The sequence below is a fragment of the Hyperolius riggenbachi genome, chromosome 1, assembly GCF_040937935.1.
Source record: "Hyperolius riggenbachi isolate aHypRig1 chromosome 1, aHypRig1.pri, whole genome shotgun sequence".
In the NCBI taxonomy this organism is placed as follows: Eukaryota; Metazoa; Chordata; class Amphibia; order Anura; family Hyperoliidae; genus Hyperolius; species Hyperolius riggenbachi.
Genome location: NC_090646.1, coordinates 433,067,109 through 433,094,291, shown reverse-complemented (window position 1 = coordinate 433,094,291; position 27,183 = coordinate 433,067,109). Strand labels below are relative to the sequence as shown.

Genomic DNA, 27,183 nt, shown 5'->3' with positions numbered 1-27,183 from the left:
TGGGATTTGTAGTTTTGTCACAGCTGGAGTGCCAAGGTTAGCCATCACTGGCCTAAGCTAAGCATCACAAGGGAGAGGGGGAGCAGGTTACATACCAATATACAGCAATATATAGTTATAGGAAGTGTTTCTGATGCTGAAACCAGGTTAAATAGTGTAAAATTGGGTAACCTGAAAAGTGCATTGCGTTGTACTATATGTTATTAGAGTGCCTCTTTAAATTATTGACTAGTCAACATTGCAAGTGTTTTGCTGTCTCTGCTGTCTGCCTCCAGCTAAAGTGTCCTTTAGTTGAATGGTGCATTATTGTGACACATAAGTTTTAAACTTCTATGCCTGCACAGTGGCACACAATGCAGCAATCTACTTGGAGTCCTATTGGCCAACCAGATGAATTTGAGTCATGTGGGTCAGGCAATGCTTAGGTCATCTCAGTTAGGCCCTCGAGCACTCCAGGCAATGTATTACTTCATTTTTTAAATACAGATTCTCATTTTACTTAGAACAGGGCACAAAGTAAATGTATTCTTGAGCACACTCTAGGTGCTCTTTATTTTGCAGGTCACTATTTCCCAAGGGTACTCAAACTTGCATATTTGATATGTTTGGTCTATTTGAAAGGAAATCTGCAGTGAAAAGAATGTGGAAACTGCCCTTTTTATTCCCTCATAACTAGTGCCAATTTTCTTGCTGTTAAATCCGTCTTCCAGTTTCTGTAGTTCCACACCTGGAATAAGCATGCAGCAGGTGGAGTCAGCCTTGAGTGATACCTCAGTAGAGTCAGCCTTGATGATGCCTCATCTACAAATTTACTCTTGGACAGTGATTGAAGTATGAATCACATGCACCATTTTTTACAAGAAAGTAAAGATGGCAGAACCCATTTTCCATTCACAGATTGGTTTGCTTTATTAACTAATAGTGCATTTAAAGGATACCAGAGCCGAAAAGCTCAGGTAAAAATGTAATGTGCAGTGGGTAGAGGGTTAAAAGCAAATACTTACCGCACCTCTTGTTCCCCTCCATCACTCGCTGTTCCCCTACAATCAGTGCCATTCTATCTGTACATACTGCACCGCTCATGCGCAGTATGTCTGTTCTGCTCCCCTATTGCCACGCAGAATGATGTCACAGTGATTTGTCAAAAAAGAATGATGTCACAGGACAGGAGTGCGCTCGCTTCTGGTATTTATCCAGGGATTTATCTGACTGCCACCTGGAGTCGGGAGGAATTTTTCCCATTTAAAGGCTAGTTAGTCTTGTGAGGGTTTTTCACCTTCCTCTGAATCATCTGTGATAGGTGCAAGTGCAGGACAGTGTTGAATCATTTTTGATTTCTGGTTGAACTTGACAGATGTATTTTTTTTTTTACCAAACTATGTAACTGTGTAGCTTTAACAGGTTCCTTGAGGTAGTTCACTGAAAGTGTCAGTATGCCCCATCAGAATAGTTGCTTTAGGAGTTGCACGTTCTGTGTCAGTAAATGTTCTGCTCACACTATCCTGAATACCAAGAGTATATACCTGGATAACTAATACAAACTTTACTAAGACATCCAAAGTGGTAAAGCTGGAGACACATGAATTTGTGGATAGGTAGGCCCACTCTAAATGGATGCAAAGTGAGTTCAGAATTGGAGTAAACACATACGTTTTATCCTTTAACATGTGGTCTGGCAAAATGTATACAATGATGTTTTAGTTTATGTTTTGAGCAAAGTGTTCACAGAATAAACACATGTATTTATATAAATTCTTCAAGACATAACTAGAGTTTCCTCAGGGGTATAAAATGCGAACAAACAATTTCCAGTTGTATATATCTTGTTTACAAATTTAGCACTGCATTTGAAATGTGTTTTCTAACAAACAGTCTTTAAATGACATTATGGTATTCAGAAGGTATGGTATAGTGGCATTTACTTACATCTGGTATAGTTTTACACTGCACACTTTGCTGAGAATTATGTCACTTGAAAACCCACTGTCTAAAAACATGATCCAAACCCATCAGTAACTAAGTACAGGGCTGTTTCTAGGCTACATTGCACCCAGGACAAGGGTTTAAAAATTGAGCCAAAAACTGTAGCCAGGTATAGGTGCCCGCAGTATAGGTTAGCCAGGTCTAGTTGCACCCAGTATAGGTAGCCAGATATAGGTCCCCCCAGTATAGGTAGCCAGGCATAGGTGCCCCAGTATAGGTAGCCAGTATTATTGCCCCCAGTATAGATTAGACAGGTAGGTGCCTCCAGTATATGTAGCCAGTATAGTTGCCCCCAGTATAGGTTAGATAGGCATGTAGCCCGGTATAGGTTAGATAGGTAGGTGCCCCCAGTATAGGGTAGATAGGTAGATGCCCCCAGTAAAGGGTTAGATAGGAAGTTGCCACCAGTATAGGTTAGATAGGTAGGAGCCCCCAGTATAGGTTAGATATGTAGGCAGGTGCCCCCATGTATTGTGTTGTCTATGTGCAATTTTTAGAGATGTTATAATAAAAATAGATTTTTTTTATATCATGAGCAATGATGTGACCTTCTTTATACTTGATATACTCTTTATCCCCCTTAAACAACCATAGACTCAATGGTTTAGTCCAAAACTTGTCAGATCTGTCAGGTTTTCAGTATCTACTGTAAACGTGGCTATACACTAGTTGAGAGACAAAACAAAAAACAGGGACGCTGAGAGCCCAATATAGTGTAGTATGTATGGATCAAGGGAGGATAGGTGAAAGGTAAGTATAGGATACTCCCAAACCAGGGTTACCTCATAGGCAACCACTGTAACCGCAGGTGGGGAGAACAAGCCTGTTCCCATTCAGGAATAAGAAGTTGCTCTCTGTAGATAGGAAGAAACGTGGAACGTTTTCCGCCCTTCCACCCAGGGTATATAGATACTAGATGCAGGTGAACAGAGGCGCCAAAAGAGTAAAACAATATGATAAACATTTTAAAACATGGATGTAGTAGAGGTGGAAACCTAGCCACTCCAAAAGACACAGAAACAGGTACTCTTTCAAGTAAAGCAACAAACGATTTATTTATACACTCCACAAATATACAACGCATTTTGTGGGCGTGACCTCACTTCTTCAGGCAATTCAGATAGGAGTATATCGCATTGGCTGTCCGGGTCTGCACTGAGCACCTCTGTCAGTCCAGACCCGGACAGCCAATGCGATATACTCCTATCTGAATTGCCTGAAAAAGTGGGGTCACGCCCGCGAAATGCATTGTATATTTGTGGAGTGTATAAATAAATCATTTGTTGCTTTACTTAAAAAAGTACTCCTTTCAGTGTCCTTTGGAGTGGCTAGGTTTCCACCTCTACCACATCCATGTTTTAAAACTTTTATCATATTGTTTTACTCTTTTGGCGCCTCTGTTCACCTGCATCTTTACACTAGTTGATGACCACCAGTTCAACCATCTGATAGATCCCTTTCTGATCAGATCTGATCTGAGAGGAATTTACTCCTTGCCCACACACTGCACTCAGATTTCCAATAGATTTCAGCATAAAATCTATTAGGGGAAAAAAAGAAAAAAGCACTGTAAAACTAGCCATGATGTGGAAAAAAGATCATCCGAGGCCTGTGTGGCCTGGCAGCAGAAACTACAAAAGGTTGAATTAATTAGGGTAGATAGCTGTAGAAAATAATGTCCAAATCTCAGAATATTGTTGTTAAATAAAGGTGATTAAAAACTATAAATATTTGGCATAGCTGGTCAGGGACCAAGGGTCCATAATGGCTTTTCCGGGGATTATGGATCAAGACAATATTATAAATGAGGACCAGGCAAATATGGAGACAGTATTTTCTTTTCACTTAAAGTGGAATGAAACCCAGCATTTCTTTTTTGCTCTAATAGATTATTTACAGCATGTTATATACAACAAGCATTTTTTTTTACTAGAACAGCATTCAAAGGGTTAAACACAGGCCTTAGAAGCTTCCCTGCAGGGAAAGCTGGAGGAATCCAGACTAGAGATAATGTTATCTTGTGTTTAACCTTTTCGGGACCGGCCACCTACCCCCCCTTAAGGACCAGGCGTTTTGCGCGGGAAGGGGGTGCGCGCGTTTGGGGGGGTCAGGCGGCCGGATCCCGTGTGTGGCTGGCTAGAGTGGTGTCCCCCATGGTGGCCTGTGCCTCCCCCTTCTGCCCGCAGCCTTCACTTACCTTCCAGGCTCCAGCGATGAGCCGCACGGGACCCTCTTCTCCGGCCGGCATCTCCGTTCTGTCTGAAGATCAGTTCCGGGTCGCGGCTTGATGACGTCATCAAGCCGGGACCCGGCGCTGACGTCAGACGGAGCGGAGATGCCGGCCAGAGCGGAGGGGGGTGCCGATCGTCGCTGGAACGGCAGGGAGGTGAGTGGATCCTCTTCTTTTCCCCCCTGCCGCCGCAGCTGTCAAACTGATCACTACAATCCGACGGTGATCGTAGTGATCACGTGATCAGCAGCCATACGCGATGGCTGCTGATCACTCGGGGGAGATGTCGGCTGTCATATGACAGCTTAATCTCCCCCTCCGGGTGCGCACGATCGCGTCGGGAGCGGAAATTGCGGGCCGGCGTAGATCCTACGCCGCATCAGGCTAGAACAGCCACAAGTGCGGCGTAGGATCTCATTAACATGGTCCCGAAAAGGTTAATTGTATCAAGTGAGAAATGTAAACAAACCCTTCTCTGACACTGCAAACTCTCCTGAAGACAGCGAGACAATCAGAAAGCATTTCTGCTTACGTAAGAAAATGAATAAAGCAGTTATGAATAAAATGCAAAGTCAGCTTTCAGAGCAAAAAAAAAGTGTACTTTGGGAACATCATTTCTAAATGAATAATAATACTTATGCACAAAAGCAAATATGATAACCGTATGGCATATAAAAAGTAGGAAAACATGTTTTTATTGAATATTATGTCAGAGTTTTATACTGCTTTAAAGTTTCCTTTAAGGAGATTGATCAAACCTTAGTGGTCGTACAGGAATCCACAAATCGCACTAGATATTTTGCAACATCCGGGGAAAAAAAAGGTGGGCTGGGGATGCCAAATATGCAATTTTACTTACTAGCAGTGTTACTCATAACTAATTAAATTGTTTTTTTTGTGTGCAAATTTCACAAAACCCATCTATGGTTTTGGAGGCATCTGTATTGGGTTCTTAAGTGGCATTGGGGGAGCTGCCTCTTCAGGGTGTCACAGTCAATATTTGGTGTAACCTTAGTTATGCAGACTACACTTCATGCATGGCAATATGTAAATAAAGCTTTAAAAAAAAACCAAAAAAACAAAAACAAAACAAGAACCTGGTCCCCTCATACACCGATATGGGTAACTTAATGTCGGCACAGTTTGTTACTATCCTAGAGCCTGCAACTTGGATATCCTTTGGGCTTAAAACACTCCAGCATATAGTGAGGGAAGCTTATGACCTTTGATGAATTGAAAGTGAAATACAATACATCAAATAAGATGCTGTTTAGATACTTCCACATCAGTCATGCGATAAGTGCTCAATTTGGGGAAGAAGGTGTGACTCTAGACCCTAATGGAGTAGAGACACTACTGATGTCCAATGATTTCAAAAAACTTACTGGCAATCTATGCTTGCTTAAAGGACAACTGAAGTGAGAGGAATATTGAGGCTCCCATATTTTTTTCCTGCTAAACAATACCAGCTGCCTGGCTGTCCTTCTGATCTACTTGGCTGCAGCAGTGTCTGAATAACATCTGAAACAAGTGTGCAGCTAATCTTGTCAGAAGTTATTATTTGTGCTAGAAACAGGCTTCAACAGTTAACGTTTATCCACAGGTCCCACTTCACACCATATATATTGAAAAAAAGATGACATTTACAATCAGGAACCGTGTCAATACATTTATTAGGATTTGGGGTGGATGTTGTGATATAATAATAAAAAAAGTATTGATGTATTGAATTTATGACAATATTGTTATTAAACTTAAAAAATCCAATAGAAATGTACCTCTAAAAAAGAAAAAATAAAGCCCATACACTATACAATTCTTTAGCAATGTTGGTTCTTGGTGATGTCGATGGCAGTGTTGATCGCAGTGCCAATGGAAAACAAAGTTGTATAGTTTATGGCCAGCTTTAATATCATTGTTGTGAGAAAGTGAAAGATTCACGTTGAGGAGAGATTTTTGTATTATTTAAATTCCTTTACAAATAAGTTTATGTGAACTATGCAATTCACATCTATTCGAAATTCAATAAGTCAGGGACCTAGTGTAATTCTAGTTTTAATTGGTTATAATTAATTGGTATAATTGGTTTTCAGACTGAAATTAGTACGGTCATAACCTTTCGTGTGCAATCACTATTATATCATTATGAACAAATTACTTTTTCATCACTTGCATTTTATTAAAACAAATAAAAGAGTTGGCAAAGGAAAACCCACTGGTAAAGACATGAATCAGCAAGAATGTTAGTATTTTCCTGTAACCTGCTTGTTGACAGACATACAGTACCTTTCAGCAGCATTACTGTTAGTATCAAGCACAATAAGTTTATCATACTATCCCAACCCATGGGTGTAACAATCAACTTTGCGACCCGGGGAGAAGGCAGAGGCTTTGGGGGCCCTGCCTCCTCCCTCTACCCAACCAGTGCAGCCAATTAGCAAAGAAACCTCCCGATTCCCTCACAAAAACCAAGTGCAGGTTCACTACTACCAGTCCTACTTCCAGGTGCTAGTTCACAGCAGAACACTCTCTCTGCTGCCATTCACCGAACCCCGATCACGTGGGGTTTGGAGACCAACGGGCCCCCATGCTATTATTTTTGCAGGAGGGCCCTATTAAGTCTAGTTATGCCCCTGTCCCCACCTGTGTAACCTCTAACCACAAGTATCTTATAAGTCATTAATAGTGCTGATTCAAATAAGAAATTAAAGGATAAGTGAATTTATAAAGTATCAAAGACGTGTGTTTGAGAGTGAGACCCTCAATTCTCTAAGACCTGGATTTCTACAACCACACCCACAAGCACTGGAGACCTAGAGCTTTCAGGAGCAAGTTCACTGGGTATTTACATAGCCATCACTACATTTTTCAGACTTCTCGATCTACTGTGCTGGAGATAATAAATGCCCCCCACACACACACGCACACGCACTGAGATGAGAGCCTATTTTTCTATTCCACAGCAGCAACTGGCCGCTAGAGGGAGCAAAAGCACTATATTTGAGTAAACACACAATCAGTTAATTTGCCTGTTATTGCACGTGTCACAGTGTTAATGTAAAGTGTCCGTATTAATTTTGAAGTTGTGAGTTGTGGCACTGGAACTTAAAAATTCCCATGTTTCACTATGAACAATAAGCTGCGCAGTGCAGGAATGTATGTTGATATGATAATGGTTTCACCCGCACCAACTGATTTGAAGTTGTCATAGCACTACCATCTGTCAGCCGTTAAAAAAAAAGTAAGCAAGCTGAAATAAGTTTTAGGGCCTGTTTCCACTACACGCAGATTGGATGCAGAATGAATGCAGATAAATTTACTGCAATGAAAGCCCATGGGCCGGTTTCCACTAAACGTGATTTTTCTGATGCAGATTATCCCATAGGCATTCATTGGAGTCAGTTTTTCCGCATCCATTTTGCATCCAGTCTGCGTGTAGTGGAAACAGGCCCTTACCGTGAATCCTTGCACATTATAGCACTGAAGTATATGGACTGCTTATCCTATATAATAAAACCCCTGTATCCTTGTATCTGTGCGTTTGGCCCAGCGCGCATGTGCGGCATGCGGGTGGACTTGGGACAGTAGATGACGGGTGCAGCCGTGTAAGCGATGCCGCTGTGGGCGGGGGTTGCAGGGTTTGTAACCAAGGCCTAGCGCCCCTTTTTAAACTGACTATGAATGTTCGTGAGATTAATTTAAGTGTTGTGACTTTCCTGATATGCATACTTGTAATAAACTGCTTACAAAAAGATACAGCTGCGCTTCTAAGTCTGATTACCACCAGCAATGCAGTACCCTAGAATACAAAATAAAATATGCACATAGTGCCCAGCACTGCTATTAAAACCACAGCAATCACCCCGTGCTGCACTCCTGGGGGATGTGTCACGACCTTATTGGAACATGAGATGGTTTCCCCCTTCGTGAATACACTCACCGAAACCAGACTTGCAATTAGCTCATCACAGATAACACCTGTTGAACCACGCCAGACAGCTCCAGGCTTTCAATAAAACGTTCCTTTATTCCAACACAGGCAGCTTCAGACAGACCACTTTGCCCTGGCCGCGGAACTCAGGGCAGTCCACTCCCGGCTAGCCTACTTCCTTCTCACAGCGTCAACGTGTTCCCTGGCTCAGTCCTACGTGTTTTGTCATACGTAACTCATTAAGGGGCTCACTGTTCTATAGAGGGGGAGGAGGGATGATGGGTGGAGCATAAGTAATTGACATGTGGAAACAAATACATTAACACTCTTGTTTTTTACTTGTTGTGTGTAGGGAGCTGCCGTAGTGGACCACTAAATCTCACCATGGGGCAACAGGCCACACACTAGACTCAGCCAAGGTGGCAATGACCAATTGCCTCACCCAAGGTTTTTCTAATGTGCTTACAATGCTTTACAAATTATCCCCTTATTGGCTTTTCACACAAAAGCACTGGGAATCCATAAGGGAATACCACATCTATGAGTGCATCTGTAGAGCTGCACACATTTATATCTCTGATCAACGTGAAAAGCCCGTCCAGATGTAAAACATTTTATACGCTCTTCATTTTCCAGCCTTCTGGGTCAATGTTGTTATCTTTTATACAGAAGCCCAAATAGCTGCAATGCTGAAGTGTATAGGCTTATATGGATAATGCTATTTTAAACAAAAACTTAAGACTACAGGAGATATGTATTTTTATATAAATACATATCAAATAAAAAATAATTGTGATATGGTATGCTAGTTGAAATATAGTCTGGCCTTTCAGTTATTAATAAAATACCTCTAGAATCAACATTTCAGAAAGTGCTGTTTTCTTTTACAACTGACCTATGGATGTTTTAATTCCACTGCTATGCTGACACGATTCACAGCAGGAATCTGATTGGAATTATTTGACACCGTAATTATGCAGACATTTTATTCTGCAATACTAAACCTCTGCTCTGTTGCTCGCTCCACCTTCAGTTAGAATTTTTCACTGCTATCTAATGTTGTTTTAAATAATTCCAGTCAAAGTGAAATTCTCCCAAAGTATTGTCCATTTGGTTTAAAAAAGACTGAATGGAACTAAAGCAATATTCAGGATATTCATAGATTGGGAGGGACTCTGGAAGCCAAGTTTGCAGAGATTGGTGTCCTATTGAATGCCTGCATTTACCTGTTATATGGCTGCCAGGCCCTATAAATAGCTGCCATTTTACATAAAACATCCATTCTGATGCTGATAGTCTAGATCAGGGTTGTCAAACCCTAATACAAAGTGGGCCAAAATTGTACACTGCGACCGAGTCGCGGGCCAACCTCAATATCTACTGGCCACCTTCTGCCCTTATAAAGTTCCCAGATGTCTAATGGCCTTCCTCCAACCCTTATACAGTTCCCTGGAGTCTAGTGGTCTTCCGTTTCCTATACAGTTCTGTGGTGTCTAGAAGCCCCCACCCTCTTCTATACATTTCCCAAGTGGTTAGGGCTTTTCTCCTACCTCCCCATATGGCTTCCCTGGTGATCTAGGGCTCCACCTCCGATATAGATTCCCTGGGGGTCTAGAGTGGGCCAAACACAATGCAAAGTGGGGAAACCACTCGAGGGCCAGATTTAATGACACTGAGGGCCAGATTTGACATGTGTGGTCTAGATAGTTAGATCAGTGCTAATTTGAAGTGTATGGGCGCGCAGGTGTATTATGGAAATAATTGCATATGTCAACCACAATTAAAATGAATGACTGATTTATTTAGTTCGCGTATTTTAAAATAGAATACTATAGAGAATTTGCATGCTTTACCCTCACAAGTACTCCAATCATCCACACTTGGGAGTGGTATGGTGTCCTGCATAAAAATTATATATATAGGGAAAGGTCCTGTGGTCCGTAGACCCTTTGCAACAAATAAGTCTCTTCTATATAAAAAACTCCACTGTTTCCTTATGCCCAGCAGTGGAACGCAGCACTTCCGGGTACGTTGGTGGAACGCAAATTGGATACCACCCCCAGGAGGACCTACGTCAGCACGGAGAAACGCTCTGAGCCATGCGGCTAGTAGCGTTGCCGGGTTCCCGCGAGATTCCAAACGGGAACCACGCTGGATACGTCATTGGAGGTTTACGCCGGCAGAAGTTAGCGGCTGACTCGCGGTAACCCGCTCTGGATCTGGAGCAGAACCATTCACAGGTGATATTAAGCTTAAGATTTATGTCCATTACGATCATTGCGCAAGATACGGCATAACTGCAGACTATATAGGACTATATCGGTACGTAGTAGCAATTTTTATACAGTGGGCATATGGAAACAGTGGAGTTGATGCCCCCTTTTTTATATAGAAGAGACTTATTTGTTGCAAAGGGTCTACGGACCACAGGACCTTTCCCTATATATATAATTTTTATGCAGGACACCATACCACTCCCAAGTGTGGATGATTGGAGTACTTGTGAGGGTAAAGCATGCAAATTCTCTATAGTATTCTATCTTAAAATACGCGAACTAAATAAATCAGTCTCAATACATATACAACCAGGGAATCTTCATGTGCTTATATTCACTTTATTCTAGACCTGCAAAATCTATTACCGAAACAGTGGTACACAAACATTTAAAACATCCTAAAAACATGATCTGACACTGGAGCTGTTGCTATGTACAATCCCACTGTCCCTGTGATGGTTTGTGCCGTCTCAATCGCCCAGCCTCAGCCTATGCAATTGGATCGGTTACCCAATCACTATTGGACATGTGTGGGCCCTCCACCGGCGCACACCACGAGGCCTCCGCATGCAATCTGTATCGTGCACTGTAACTGACCGCCGGCCGGCTAGCTGATGGACTTCTCTAACACAGTTCATCAAAAGGCAATTACGATACTTCTGGCAATTCTTCTGGGGGACACCATTCCTGTTGCAACAGCCAACAGCCCTCTCACTTGCTGTATGTACCGCCTTGTTAGTGTCCTGTGTGACGTCATTACCCGGCAACTTGTCATATGTTTTATCCACCCCACAGGGCTGCACAATGAACAGATGAACTTTTGAATATGGTTTACTCACAACCTTCACGCAGTAATGCGCTCTTCCGAGGGAGCTTCGCTCAGGGCTCCTGGAGTTGCGGATGCCCGACGCAATTTTGCATCACCTCTCGGCGTCTCTCTGCACCGGCTGCATCTCATAATCTCGCGTAGGTTCCTGGCGTGGCCCGGCGTCCCGGGATTGTGAGCGCTCACATGTGTCAGTCAGGCCCCGCCCGCTGACGCGTTTCGCCCCGCCCACGGGGCTTTCTCAAAACGAAATGGGGATGGAGTTCCCTTCGGCAGTGTGGCCTTATAGACCCGTCCCTCCCAGTTGAAAGGTCATCCTGGCCACAATACCGCCATCTTTATTCTGGTAAGAGAGGGCAAATCAGCGGAGCTTTCGAGCACTAGATCACACATCAGTTATTTCTTCATTAGAAGTTATTGGTCCCATACATTCTTTTCATTTTCCATCTACATCATCTTTCGATAAAATTCCCTCACTTTAGTTCAGAAAATACACCATATTCAGATCAGAGTTCAGACCTTCTGGGATCCTTGTTCCCAAACGATAGATCCAAGTTGCTTCTATTTTGTATAATTCATTCTCTATGTCACCTCCTCTGTGTGACACTTTTTGTTTTATAATTCCCTTAAAACGTAGCCCAGATGGATCTTTGTTATGATAGCGGGCAAAATGGGTCCCCAGAGGGCTGTCCTTTTCCGCTTTTTCAATGTTTTTCACATGTTCCCCTATTCTTGTACCAAGTCGTCGTTTCGTTTTGCCAACATATAGTAAATTACACGGGCATTTGATACAGTACACCACCCTTTCTGAATTGCAATTAATATTATCTCTAATATCAAATTCTCTCGTACCCTTTGCATTTGTAAACGTTTTTGATCTCTCTACTAGCCCACATACATTACAATCACCACAGCTAAACATTCCAAATTTTTGAGGGAATTTGTTTAACCATGTGTCTTTTGTTTTACTCAAAAATTCTGATCTCACCAACTCATTTTTTAAGTTCCTCGCCTTTCTGGCTGTCATATAGGGTCTTTCGCCTACCAAATTCTTGATGCGTTTATCAACCAACAAAATCCCCCAATGTTTCTGTAACACTTTCTGCAATGCATACCAATGGGCCCCATATGTAGTTACAAATCTAATAGGGTCATTCTTTTCCCCCCCAACTGTCAATTTTTTACGTGGTGATCGCCCTGTTCTTAATTCATCCCTATTTTTTTCCAACATTTTTTCAAATTCCAACTCGACCAACTCTTCAGGATAACCTCTCTCAAATAGCCTCTGGCTCAACTCATGACCTTCTCTCACAAAATCCTCGTCCAAAGTACAATTTCTTCTATGTCTGTAGAACTGTCCCCTAGGCACAGCTTTTCTCTGTGACACCAAGTGATGACTCGAGTAATGTAGCAATGTGTTTCCTGCTGTCGGTTTCCTAAATGTAGTCGTCACCAACCTTCCATTTTCCTTTCTAATTTTTAAATCCAGGAATGATAACTCCTTATCACTCCAATCATATGTAAATTTAAGGTTTCTCTCGTTGGTTCCCAACCCCTCAATGAACCTCCTTAACTGCTCACTGGTGCCTCGCCAGACCAGGAGCACGTCGTCTATGAACCTCAACCATAAGCGAACGTGCCTCTGGAAGAGGTCCATGGGGTACACATCCTGCCGCTCCCACTGCCCCAGGTGTAAACAAGCGTAGGCAGGGGCACAGGATGCCCCCATCGACGTGCCCCTGGTCTGGCGATAAAAGCGCCCATCGAAGCAGAAGCAATTGTACTCCAGGACTAACTGTAAGGCCTCCACCACAAACTCATTGTGGAGTGCGGAATCCGGGTAGTACTCACCAAGGAAGAAGGCCACTGCAGCCAATCCCACCTCATGGGGAATTGAAGTATACAGGCCCTCGACATCCACACTCACCACCAATTCCTCCTCACCGACAGGGAGACATGTGTGGTCTCCAATGGACCATCAATACCTGACACAATTGGCCGCCCCGGCGGTTTCTCCCTGTCCTTATGTATCTTAGGAATTATGTAGAATATCGGGGCCTTAAAAGTATTTACGCTGCAAAACTCGGCCTCCCTCCTCGTGAGCACCCCCATCTCCTTCCCCAAATCCACAATCGAGGAGGGAGGCCGAGTTTTGCAGCGTAAATACTTTTAAGGCCCCGATATTCTACATAATTCCTAAGATACATAAGGACAGGGAGAAACCGCCGGGGCGGCCAATTGTGTCAGGTATTGATGGTCCATTGGAGAGACTTGGTAAGTTTCTGGATGGAAAACTAAAGCCTTTGGTGGAAGGCCTACCCTCGTTTGTTAGGGATACAGGTGACGTTTTGGCCGTCCTGGAAGGTCTCCCTGTCGGTGAGGAGGAATTGGTGGTGAGTGTGGATGTCGAGGGCCTGTATACTTCAATTCCCCATGAGGTGGGATTGGCTGCAGTGGCCTTCTTCCTTGGTGAGTACTACCCGGATTCCGCACTCCACAATGAGTTTGTGGTGGAGGCCTTACAGTTAGTCCTGGAGTACAATTGCTTCTGCTTCGATGGGCGCTTTTATCGCCAGACCAGGGGCACGTCGATGGGGGCATCCTGTGCCCCTGCCTACGCTTGTTTACACCTGGGGCAGTGGGAGCGGCAGGATGTGTACCCCATGGACCTCTTCCAGAGGCACGTTCGCTTATGGTTGAGGTTCATAGACGACGTGCTCCTGGTCTGGCGAGGCACCAGTGAGCAGTTAAGGAGGTTCATTGAGGGGTTGGGAACCAACGAGAGAAACCTTAAATTTACATATGATTGGAGTGATAAGGAGTTATCATTCCTGGATTTAAAAATTAGAAAGGAAAATGGAAGGTTGGTGACGACTACATTTAGGAAACCGACAGCAGGAAACACATTGCTACATTACTCGAGTCATCACTTGGTGTCACAGAGAAAAGCTGTGCCTAGGGGACAGTTCTACAGACATAGAAGAAATTGTACTTTGGACGAGGATTTTGTGAGAGAAGGCCATGAGTTGAGCCAGAGGCTATTTGAGAGAGGTTATCCTGAAGAGTTGGTCGAGTTGGAATTTGAAAAAATGTTGGAAAAAAATAGGGATGAATTAAGAACAGGGCGATCACCACGTAAAAAATTGACAGTTGGGGGGGAAAAGAATGACCCTATTAGATTTGTAACTACATATGGGGCCCATTGGTATGCATTGCAGAAAGTGTTACAGAAACATTGGGGGATTTTGTTGGTTGATAAACGCATCAAGAATTTGGTAGGCGAAAGACCCTATATGACAGCCAGAAAGGCGAGGAACTTAAAAAATGAGTTGGTGAGATCAGAATTTTTGAGTAAAACAAAAGACACATGGTTAAACAAATTCCCTCAAAAATTTGGAATGTTTAGCTGTGGTGATTGTAATGTATGTGGGCTAGTAGAGAGATCAAAAACGTTTACAAATGCAAAGGGTACGAGAGAATTTGATATTAGAGATAATATTAATTGCAATTCAGAAAGGGTGGTGTACTGTATCAAATGCCCGTGTAATTTACTATATGTTGGCAAAACGAAACGACGACTTGGTACAAGAATAGGGGAACATGTGAAAAACATTGAAAAAGCGGAAAAGGACAGCCCTCTGGGGACCCATTTTGCCCGCTATCATAACAAAGATCCATCTGGGCTACGTTTTAAGGGAATTATAAAACAAAAAGTGTCACACAGAGGAGGTGACATAGAGAATGAATTATACAAAATAGAAGCAACTTGGATCTATCGTTTGGGAACAAGGATCCCAGAAGGTCTGAACTCTGATCTGAATATGGTGTATTTTCTGAACTAAAGTGAGGGAATTTTATCGAAAGATGATGTAGATGGAAAATGAAAAGAATGTATGGGACCAATAACTTCTAATGAAGAAATAACTGATGTGTGATCTAGTGCTCGAAAGCTCCGCTGATTTGCCCTCTCTTACCAGAATAAAGATGGCGGTATTGTGGCCAGGATGACCTTTCAACTGGGAGGGACGGGTCTATAAGGCCACACTGCCGAAGGGAACTCCATCCCCATTTCGTTTTGAGAAAGCCCCGTGGGCGGGGCGAAACGCGTCAGCGGGCGGGGCCTGACTGACACATGTGAGCGCTCACAATCCCGGGACGCCGGGCCACGCCAGGAACCTACGCGAGATTATGAGATGCAGCCGGTGCAGAGAGACGCCGAGAGGTGATGCAAAATTGCGTCGGGCATCCGCAACTCCAGGAGCCCTGAGCGAAGCTCCCTCGGAAGAGCGCATTACTGCGTGAAGGTTGTGAGTAAACCATATTCAAAAGTTCATCTGTTCATTGTGCAGCCCTGTGGGGTGGATAAAACATATGACAAGTTGCCGGGTAATGACGTCACACAGGACACTAACAAGGCGGTACATACAGCAAGTGAGAGGGCTGTTGGCTGTTGCAACAGGAATGGTGTCCCCCAGAAGAATTGCCAGAAGTATCGTAATTGCCTTTTGATGAACTGTGTTAGAGAAGTCCATCAGCTAGCCGGCCGGCGGTCAGTTACAGTGCACGATACAGATTGCATGCGGAGGCCTCGTGGTGTGCGCCGGTGGAGGGCCCACACATGTCCAATAGTGATTGGGTAACCGATCCAATTGCATAGGCTGAGGCTGGGCGATTGAGACGGCACAAACCATCACAGGGACAGTGGGATTGTACATAGCAACAGCTCCAGTGTCAGATCATGTTTTTAGGATGTTTTAAATGTTTGTGTACCACTGTTTCGGTAATAGATTTTGCAGGTCTAGAATAAAGTGAATATAAGCACATGAAGATTCCCTGGTTGTATATGTATTGATGCTATATTAGTCTGGTACCAGAGTATCTCCTCATATGAGTTGTGCTAATTATAAACATGTGGCCGCCTAAATTGTTTTGGAGTAAATAAATAAATCAGTCATTCATTTTAATTGTGGTTGACATATGCAATTATTTCCATAATACACCTGCGCGCCCATACACTTCAAATTTGCTTAGTTTTACACGGGTGGGATTAGGGGTTAACCCACCACAAGTTGGGCAGCAGCAAGTGGGCAGTAGAAGTTGTAATCATTATCTAGCAGCGCTTTCCAATACTTATAGTTAGATCAGTGCTGCTGAGGATAAAGGCAGCAGGAAGAGTAAATGATTTATCCTGTGTGGGGCTTACTGCATTGTGTCAGCAGGATATTAGCATGGGGTCTGTGTCATGCAGGGAAAAGGTTCCATATAGCTGTGTTGTTGTGTTATAAACATAAAACAATGTGCAAAAAGAAATAAAAGAGCAAAAGTGTTCTTATATTTGTGTGACACAGTCCATCCAGTGACTTTTGGACTAGTCCATCTCCTCATGGAGCATTCTCCTTTTTTTCTTTATTTTCAAAACCACTTACTAAATGGCAGTTGCTCAATCCAACTGCCAAAACAGTGTGCAAACAGGTTGGGCCAGCCTGCATCTTTGAATAGATCCTTTTCATTGAGTATATTTGTAAAGAATAAACAAAATAGTGAAAAATGAAGAAATGGACTAGTCCAAAACCTGTCACTTGTGCCCGATTTCTACTACCTTCTGTGAGGCCTCATTCACGCCTAAAATCAAAGATGCAAACACAAGCGTTTTTGTGCACTTCCCCCACCCCCCACCCCCCACCTTCCATTATAGTAAAAACGCCCCAAACGCACAGAGCATGATCCATGCTGATATGAACCTTCTCATAGAAATTCATTGCACCAGTATTTTGTGGGCGATTTTAAAAATCACCTGCCCTTGAAAAAAGGCCAAAAACGTCCCCTGTGTGAATGTAATTGACAGCAACATAGGAGAATAAAGTAATTTATGGCTATTTTTACTCTGGGAGAAATGTACTTTTTATATGTATGTTTTTACATGTATTTTAAATTTTACAATTTTCATAGTAGTGGTCCTTTAATTACAAACTTACAAGTTAGTGTAACCATTGAAAAAAGCAAAGAAAAAGCAAAGAACACAACTTAGTGCAAATATGTGTGTAATGACACGGTCCATCCAGGTACAAAGGGGGTCTGTCATTTCTTCTGTGTCTCATTTACAAGTAAGTCTTACCATCATAAAAAATAAATAAATGAAAAAGTAAGAGTATATGTTTGTTGTAGTGGCAGAGTTCATCCAGTTATAGGTGGGGCTGTAATTTATTTTAAATCCCGCTTACGAGTTAGCGTTATTATTGTAGAAAAATAAAATATTAAAGTACAAAACTTATTGTATGTTCAATCATACTCACAAAGGCCATTGTGTTATAAAAGAGGCCTGTCATTTTTCATGAATCTGGCTTGTTAGAATGAGCCCTAGCTCATGGTGGTAATTGACTCCTCAATCAGATCCTCAATCAGGGTTGGTGGATAATGCTATACAGTTCACTTAAGCTGGCCATACACTTATAGATTTGCAGCAGATTCAACCATCAGATAGATTTCTGTCAGATGCCTGTCAAGTTGAATCTGACAGGAATCTATCTGATGTGTGCCACACACTAGGAACAGATTTCCAATAGATTTCAGAATGAAATCTATTAGAAATCTAATGGAAATCAATCTAAATGCATTATTGGACAATTAGATCCAATGCAACGCTATAGGCCATCGATCTGCTGCCGGCAGCAGATCGACCTAGATCTTCCATCCTGTCAGATAGATCAAATCGATTGAAATCGGCCACAAATTCGATGGATAGATCTGATAGAATCATTTTTCGGTAGATTCCATAGAATCGATCGATCGATGGCTGTAATCGACCAGTGTAGGGGCCCCTTAATCGCTAGCTCCACCTTGCATTATCTATTCCAGTACCAGAATAATTATTTTTCAGCTGCTGCAGGCAGACTGCATACAATGTGAGATGGTCACAGACAAGACTGGAAAAAGGAATGAAAAAAGAAAAGTGACATTTACATAATAGCATCTAAGTTTTTTTTGTGGTTACAATAAAGAAGTGGATATAATAAAATGTACAAATGTATTACTATTTTAACCAGAAAAATGACCACAGCCCATATGCAATTAACCTTTTTCTCCTGAGTATTTTCTTAGGAGATAATTTTTCTCTTTACAATAACTTTTCAGCAGTGTTTTAATAAAAAAAGGTACCAAAAAGTAGGCGAAAAACTACTAATAAAATTAATTTGAGTATTTTCTTGCTGGCTGGTGGTTCAAAAAGTACCCTATGGAGAAAGAGTGAACTTATCACCTAGGAGAAAACTCAGGAGAAAACATCCATTGCATATGGGCCCACATGTTTGAAGCCATCCATGCAGAAAGGCAGAACATTTCAGGGTTCATTAAGTTTGTCTAACATAACTGGTGCCAAAGAAGGCAGTATATTACAGCCACTTGCTCTTGTTTGTCTATTAAAGTTTTATTAACTGATGGGCCATTCCTGATAGTGCAAGACTTATCTTGTTGAAAGCATTGACATGCCGAATTTGTACAGTACATGAGCATGTACTGCAGTATAGTCTCTTGCAGCTTTTAGGATATTCCAACTAGAGTCCTGTAGAGGCCAGTAGAGGATCAAAAAACTACAATGCCAGGAGGACACAAACATGTCAGCTATCTTTATGTGTGGCGCATACTACATTTATTTATTGAAGTTTCTGTACACGTTTTATTCTAAATCTCTCAATTATGAATAAATACTCATGGTTTAAAGGATTGGGTTCATTATAACATACAGTATGAGCTACACATTGTGATATATGATATAATTAATGATACAGTTTGAACATACCAAAATTATCTGTAGCTGTAGTTCTAAACAGAATAGCTTTTCCCACTATTCCACACTTGTAGCAGAAATTCTTTCTTTCTTTAGGGTTGCTATAAGACAATTCTTGCCCTAAAAAGCTCAACAACAGGAAAACTGCATGTTACCTGCATGTTACCTGCATTCAGTATAACAGCATCAGTTAAGAATTAAATCTCAGGTTAGATTAGGGTTAATGATAGCGCAAATGACAGTTTTACATACAATCCTTTGAATGCCGTTGATGACATGGATGACTGAAGGATACAGCCTATATATTAAAACCCATGTGTCTCTGCGTCCTGTCCCTGTGTGTGTGTCCCTGCTTCCAGACTTGACAGTTTGCTGTCTGAGAACCTGATTGCATTGTGGGAAATAACAGCTTTTTCCAACTGCCAAGCAAGCAACATCTCCCTGTGTGCATATACTTCGGACAGTGGTGGGAGACGGGTGAGCAGGACGCATCAGTATGCGCGTTGCCGGGTTTAGCGGCTGTGGCCTAGCGCCTGTTTTTTAACGGATGGGTCTTTTTAGTCTAGACTCTAGTCTTGTATAAACTGTCAAAGGTTTAAAACAGGCTTATGGTAACGTGTCTAGAAAATTATGTGCTGCCTCATTACATTGTGTAGGGGTAACCTGGGTCTCTATCCAGCCGCCTAGTCACCTCCATCAACTGCCAAAAATCCACTAAAGGTGCTCCGCTCCTCCATCAGTCTCCCAGCAACAATCTCAGCTCAGAGACTGTTAGACGGCGTAACTGCCGTCTATTAACATTGTACAGCGCTGCGATCTACAGCACCGCTGTACTGGGGACAACCGTGTGAGACGGCTGTCCTGAGTGACACAGGAGCGATCTGCTGTGATAAGCTGAAGGGGGGGGGGGGGGGGGGAGGGAGGTGTATGAAATTAATAAAAAAAATAGACAAATTTAGTTTAAAAAAATGAAATAAGTATTTATAATACATAAATAAACAATCCTGTGGGAGATCTGACCCCCACCAACAGAGACCTCTGTTGGTGGGGAGAAAGGGGGGGGGGGGGAATCACTTGTGTGCTGAGTTGTACAGCCCTGCAGCGAGCCCTTAAAGCGGCAGTGGCCCAATTAGGAAAAATGGCCTGGTCACTAGGGGGGATTTAACACTGCGGCCCTCAAGTGGTTAAGAAGGGCTATTTATGGAATTGCATATTCAACTTTTTGACATTTTGTGTGCTGTATAATCTTTATTAATTGAAAAAAATATATATTTTATATTTAGTGGGATTTGGTAAAGTGTTGCATCTGTAAGCAGAAGTATTTTAATGTGATTTTAATAATAAGTATTGGTGCAGTGATCGTCAGTGGTATACTACATAGATACAATTATTTTTAAATTGTACCGGCTATTTTAGAAAATATATAATTGAGGAGGAAATACTTTACATTGTTCAAATATAATAAGTTAGGCAACTCCATCTGTGAGTGTAGGAGACAATCCACACAGTCAAAAAAACAAAAACCCAAAATGATTGCATCTATTCCAATTAATCTAATCCAATAAACCATTAGAAAAGTAGATTTTTTTGTTTTGTCTTAGCTTAATGAAACAGTCAAATGTCTCAGAGTGCTAAAATATATGAACTATTGTCTTTTTTTTAATTTATCACCGGCTCTCAGAAGCCCAGTTCTCTGCCAGGAAAGTATTTTATGGCTGTAACTCCTTATCAGTGAGGGGTGCTATAGTCCAACTGGGTCCTGACTGTAGAAAGACTGACATTTGCACAGTTGAATATTATTTCAGGCAGAGTGTGAGGATCCGCTCGGCTGCCTGCGCAGGCAGGCAGCTTTTTGACCACTGTTCAGGTCTGCATTCTGCAGGTCTCTGGAAGAGAGACCTTTTGTCAGTTTTGCAGCTTGCTGCTGCTGGGGAATTTGCATATGTTGGTCATGCAAATTTCCTAGCCACATCCTCTGGAGGTTTGTACTATAAATTCCATGTGATATCACAGACCTGGGCTGGTCGTAAGGGTTAGTCCTGTGAAACACTCCTGGAGTGTCAGCCTTGCTCTTTGTTTAAAGATTAGCTTAGAGTAATTACTGGGACTGCACTAGGCAGGTTCCCTAGTGCAGTTAGGATTGCATATCTGTTTTGTTTGTCTGTTGCGATTGTCCTGTCCCAGCGGTGGTCGACAGGAAGTCGTTCTGATCTTTGTTCTTGGAGTATCGCTGGAGCAGCGGTTGTTACCAGCTATCTCATCTGATCTGTCTTGTCTGGATTGCACTCGCCTTGCGCTAGTGCTGTGGAGCCGTCTGATCTCCATCTCTCTTGCTGTACTTGGATCGCACTTGCTCTGGCGGAAAGAGCAGTGGATCCAGCTTGCTCTGTTTCTATACTTGGATCGCACTCGCTCTGGCGGAAAGAGCAGTGGATCGTATCTCTCACTTATTCCTGTTTTGGTGTATCTGTCTTGTCTGGTACGAACGCTTGCTGGAGGCTCGGTGAGGTAACCGTTAAGCAAGCGCTCGTGTCCTCTGTTTCATGTTTGTCTGTCGGTGGTTAGTTAGGCGTGCTTGTCTCTGTTGTGCTTAACACGCGGTGACCGCGTGCACTGTTGTTAATGAGTGCGGTGTTAGCGTTTAGTTAGCGTTTGTTATTTTCCTTATCTTCTTATTGTATGATTTGCTGTGCCTTTGCTACTCTCGTGCTCTGCCTTGCTGTAGCCTTGTGTCACCTCTGGCAATCGCCTCTCTCGCGATTGCGTTCCTGCTTCATATCTGCTGTTGTGTGTGCACCATGGCGGGTTGGCGACTAGATTGGGGCACATACATACATTCTATCCCTGTGCTCATTCTCTTTCGCAATCGCTTCTCTTGCGATTGTGATCTCACTTGGTTTCCTCTGTTGTTTGTCCACCATCGCACGTTGGCGTCTAGATTGGTGGACATACATACATTCCTCATCTGTGCTTATTCGGTCTTGTGTCGCTGTTAGCAATCGCCATCTCTGGCGATTGCCTTCTCACTTTATCTTTCTGGTTGTGTGTTCATCGTCGCAGGGTGGCGACTAGATTGGTGGACACGCATACCCTGTCGCTTTGATCTCTCTCTTTCAGGGCTATCTTGCCCTGCGTTTCTTCCCTTCGTACAATTACTGTGGCAGGGCAGAGGAGCTGTTCCTCTGCACTCCACAGCTCCACCTGCCGACAGGAATTTCCCTCTACAGGTGCATTGCACCTTGTGCTGGGTTCCCTCAAATTATACGCTTGTGGAGGATTTCTGCAGTGTCAGCGCACGTCCTGTGCGCTGATCACGGAGAGAATTCCACAATCGTTACACAGAGAAAGAAGAAAAGCAACACAGCATATTTTTGTATTATAGGCACTGTACTGTACATACATAACTCATCATGTCATTTAAGTTTCCCTTGGAACTAAATGCTCTCAAAACCATGGAGATGATAATAGACTTTAGGAGATCTCCCCCCCCAGCACCTCCTCTTAACCATAAATGGATCCACAATAACCCAGGTAGAGTCATTCAAGTTTCTTGGGTCTACGATCTCACACAACCTAAAATGGGATAACAGTACGGCCACGATTGTCAAGAAAGCGCAACAGAAGATGTACCATCTACGGCAGCTGAAAAAGTTTGGCCTACCTCAAAATGTATGGTGCAGTTCTACACTGCAATTATTGAATCCACCATAACATCATCTATGACTGTACGGTTCAGCTCCTGTTCAGCATTTGAAAAGGGAAGGCTGCAGCGCATCATCCGAACAGCGAAAAGGATAATTGGCTGTAGCTTACCTTCCCTCCAGGATCTTTATGTTAGCAGGTGCAGAAAGTGAGCAAACAAAATTGCCTCTGACCCCTCTCACCCAGCTCACTCCATCTTCCAGCGCATGCCTTCAGGAGTAAGATTCCGGTCAATCGCTACCAAAACCTCCAGACACAGGAACAGCTTTTTTCTTCAAGTGGTAGCCATACTTAATGCTGAACCACGTTAGAGCTGCAAGGACTTGATAGTAATCAGCACAGACAGAACTGTAAATGAACAATTCTTACATTGCTTACTGCCACTATACTTGCATAAATGTCCTTGACTTGTAATATACACACTGTCTGTCCGTGTATTGTTTTTGTTTGTGTTTGTTAACCACTTCTATACCATGAAATTTTGTGCTGATCTGTGCTGCGTGGGCTCTCCAGCCCACAGCACAGATCAGGTTGCAGCCAGGCCGATCAGACTTCCCCCCTTTTTTCCCCACTAGGGGGATGTCCTGCTGGGGGGGGGTCTGATCGCCGCTGGCTGCTTGCGCTTGCGGGGGGGGGGGGCTCTTCAAAGCCCCCCTCCGCAGCGCTTCCTGGCCTCCTTCCCCTTCCCTCCCTCTCCCTCCCCCTGTGAGCGGCTTTAGCCTATCAGATGCCGGCGATCCCCGGCCAATCAGAGGCCGGGGATCACCGATCTCCTCTACGGCGCTGCTGTGCAGCAGCGCCGTATACATGTAAACACCGGGGAAGATTTTCCCCGTGTGTTTACATTTACCCTGCGAGCCGCAGATCGGCTCGCAGGGTGTTCACGGAGACACCCTCCGTGAACTGACATGGAACGGCCGCCATGGAATACACTTCATGATTCAGGGGCGTACATATACGCACCGAGAATCCGGAAGTGGTTAAGCAACTGCCAAGACAAATTCCTTGTAGGTGCAAACTTACTTGGTGAAATAAAATTGATTCTGATTCTGATAAGAAAAATATGACTATATAAGCTATGTTCAGTGAAACAAGGTCTGACATTTTTTATAGCCAATGGCCCATGATATTGTCCAAAAAGGACTATGGACTAAGAAGTTAGAAGCTTAATCAACAGTATATGAGAAAGACCATCAAGTGTTTTTTAGTGAAGTGGATAATAGGTGTGCCTGATGCGCTCAATCTATTATGAACAGCTTGACCATAAACTGTGAGGGCGTCAGATACAGTACACCTATTATCTTTTTAAATATTTGGCTGTCAGGTACATATATTTTCTTTAGATATTATTATTGTTTTACAAGGTGAATATTCTACCTCTAATACACTTATAGAGATACTCACATTTGCAACGCACCCCCCACCAGACATTGGGACACTCCGCAGGCCCCTGGAGCTGAGCCTCTGGTCCTCAGCAACATGGCTTCCACCAGACATCGGGACACTCGCAGGTCCCTGCATGAGCTCTGGTCCTTGGCAACATGGCCCTCACTAGACATCGGGACACTCACAGGCCCCTGGAGCTGATCCACTAGTCCTCAGCAACATGGTCCCCACCAAACATTGGGTCACTTGTTTTCCCAGCCCCCATCAGCCATCGGGGACACTGCTGTCGGCAGCCAATCCCTTACTTTGCCATGCACTCGGATCTCAACTGTACAGCTCTGTAGCCCAGTATGGCCTCCAAGAACTCCTGCTCTACCCCAACTGACCAGCATGGCCTCCAGGAACTACTACCCTACGCCAGCAGGCCACCTGCAGTCACCATTTGCCTGATCTCTAGGCCTCCGGTCCGCCCGTATTGGACCAGACTGCAAGCCGGGACAATATTTCTTTATGTCTCTCTCTCTCTCTACTCTTTTTCTGGGACCTTCTGTGGGGCATCTGAATAGCTGCAGACCAGTCGGGCACCGCTTGTTTAAACCTAGACTGAAAACCCACCTGTTCAGTTTGGCATTTGCAGAAATATAACTTTTGTTGTGTGAATACTTCATCCTACTACGAATTACTGAATCTGAGAGAGCCTAAGCGCTTTGAGTCCTATTGGAGAAAAGCGCTATAGAAATGTTATTGTATTGTATTGTATTGATATAGTAGCAGCTCCGCTCAACATAGCACTCAGACTACCTCTCTGATCCTTCTCAGCTATGCTTCTACGTCTGTGTATATACCTGAACTTGTATGTTTTCTGGAATGTAGCATCACCGACGTGCCAAAAGCAATTTCGGGTACAACTCACATTGTATTTGGCAAAATAAATTGATTCTGATAATTTTAGGTGCATTGCCTTTCTTGTCACAACTTATTCTTTTTGTAAAGAAGTTGCTTTCCACCTGTTTTTAAAACTCTAGTAAATGCTTTTTGTGCATTTTATTTTAATACCCCTCATTTTTCATCTTTTCTGCAACTTCTCCCTTCCCTCTTATCATCATCAATTTCTGCACAGTTGGGTCTTATCCACAAAATTCACCAATTGGTACTGACTTGATCTGACATTGGATATGCGAGCCAGATGCATGCACTAAATGATTGCCTAAATTATTGCCATATCTACATACTTTTTGATTGTTACTACATTCCATGTCTTTAATTCTACCAATGCTTTATGTTGGCCTATTGCTAAGTTTTTATTTTATTATCCCTCCATCTTACTTTTTTCAAACTCTTTTCAATTAACTCTAGAAATAAAGCTGTGGACCTATTGAAGGCTGATTTAGATTTCAGATCTGTGTACATAGCTATTTTATACATCTCCTTCCTCCTCTAAGGCTTTCAGTATTTGCTCACTCTTGGGGTTATCAATGTCATCCTCCCCACCCCAAACAGTACATCACATTCCTTCAGAGCATCTAAAGGTTCTGGCATATTTTTGTCAAAATCCCCAGTGGTATTAAACATCTTCCTCAAATTTACCAGTCTCAAATATAGACTAATGTCCTTGAAGACTTCAAATTCATCACGCTGGGCCATGGGGCAAAAAGTTAATCCCTTTGTTAAAGCTGTTAGATGATCTCCATTGAGTGCATGACTGGTGAAGTTGATGACAGAGTATTCTTGTCAATGGGAAATGCCTTTCCTCACTATCTATTTGGATGCTCACTCCTCCCATCATTACAGGTCTAGGAATTATGTCACTTTGTGGACCACTTTCCACAGATACATCACTATCACGTAATCCTTTCAAGGAGAAATTCGTATCATGGTAGTGTGCATAGATTTATAATGTATTAATGGAAGCATGGATTTGCTGCTTGCAAAGTTGCAATAAATAACATTCCATTTATTTTGCAAATTTACAGCTTAGCATATTCTATTCATATTCGATTTCCTTATTGACGATTAAACTGCTAAATTTAATGGCCATGCTGCAAATAAGGGCTAGAATTCTGGCAAGCAGGAAAACTGGAGCTAATGCTGGGAATACACAATGAGGGTTTTTTTTGGCAGATTTACTTTTCGAATTATTTTCTGATCGTTTTTCTGATTGATTTCTATTTACTTCTATGAGAAAATCAATCGGACAAACAATCGAAATCAGATCAGACCTGTCAGAAATTATCTATTGAGCCATCTATCTGTCGAAAAAATTCATGGTGTATTCCCAGCATAAGGCCTCAGAAAAGCAATGAGTTAAACGAGAATAAACAGTACGAGACAGGTCATCTGGCGGGGATCATAACTCGATCCCTGGGGTGACATTGCAGGGCCAACTGTACAGACATGTTGCTAGCATGCAGGCTGTTGAAGTGTTCTGTTGTTATGCAGGTTAGGGGTGAGAGAGCATATGGAGTAGTGCGGGTGTGATGTCATGCGATGGGCAGGGTGAGTGAGCAGAACAATGCTGTAAAACATAATAAATGAATGCTGTACCAAATTTTATTTTGCCTTAAGCAACCCCCACCCCCAACCCTGAAGTATTTGTATGCAAGTTAGCTTAGTAGGGTTGCGTAAAATGTACAGGCTATAGGCACACACTGCACGCCAGCAGTTTTGGATGTGTGTCTGGTTTTTAGGGATGAGTTGCATATTTGGCAGTGATGCATCATGGGAGATCTGTCTTGCTCACATAAAGATAAATAATTGCAAATACCTTCTGTTTTAAGTAGGCAAATTCATATATTTCATATGTAGTATAGCTTTTTTTTTTTTTTTTTTTACTAAGAAGACTTTTTGGACTCTTTAAGCCCCTTTAAATATCCTATTGGTTCCAGGTCACCGTAAGTAATTGGGTGCTGTGTTACATGGAGGCCGGTTTTACTCCTAGCCAGTGCGTTTGTGGTGCGATGCTCTGCCCCTGTCGCAATGCACAAATCATCATTCCTATGACCCTGCAGTAGAGTGCACCGACAGGGTCATATGCATAGCGCCGCACAACCCGCATGCCTTTTGCCC

At 42.9% G+C, this 27,183-nt stretch overlaps 1 protein-coding gene and 1 long non-coding RNA gene across 2 annotated transcripts in view; both read right to left on the bottom strand.

Moving 5' to 3' along the window:
• ERCC6L2 (ERCC excision repair 6 like 2) overlaps positions 1–27,183 on the bottom strand; it is a 289,432-nt gene that overhangs the window by 42,807 nt on the left and 219,442 nt on the right. The gene's annotated exons all lie outside the window — the stretch shown is intronic.
• On the bottom strand, positions 8,300–19,380 carry LOC137552998 (uncharacterized). The gene is made up of 3 exons (XR_011027201.1): positions 19,282–19,380; positions 19,042–19,149; positions 8,300–8,400 (listed from the first exon to the last, which is right to left on the bottom strand). It is a non-coding gene; the product is annotated as an uncharacterized lncRNA (long non-coding RNA).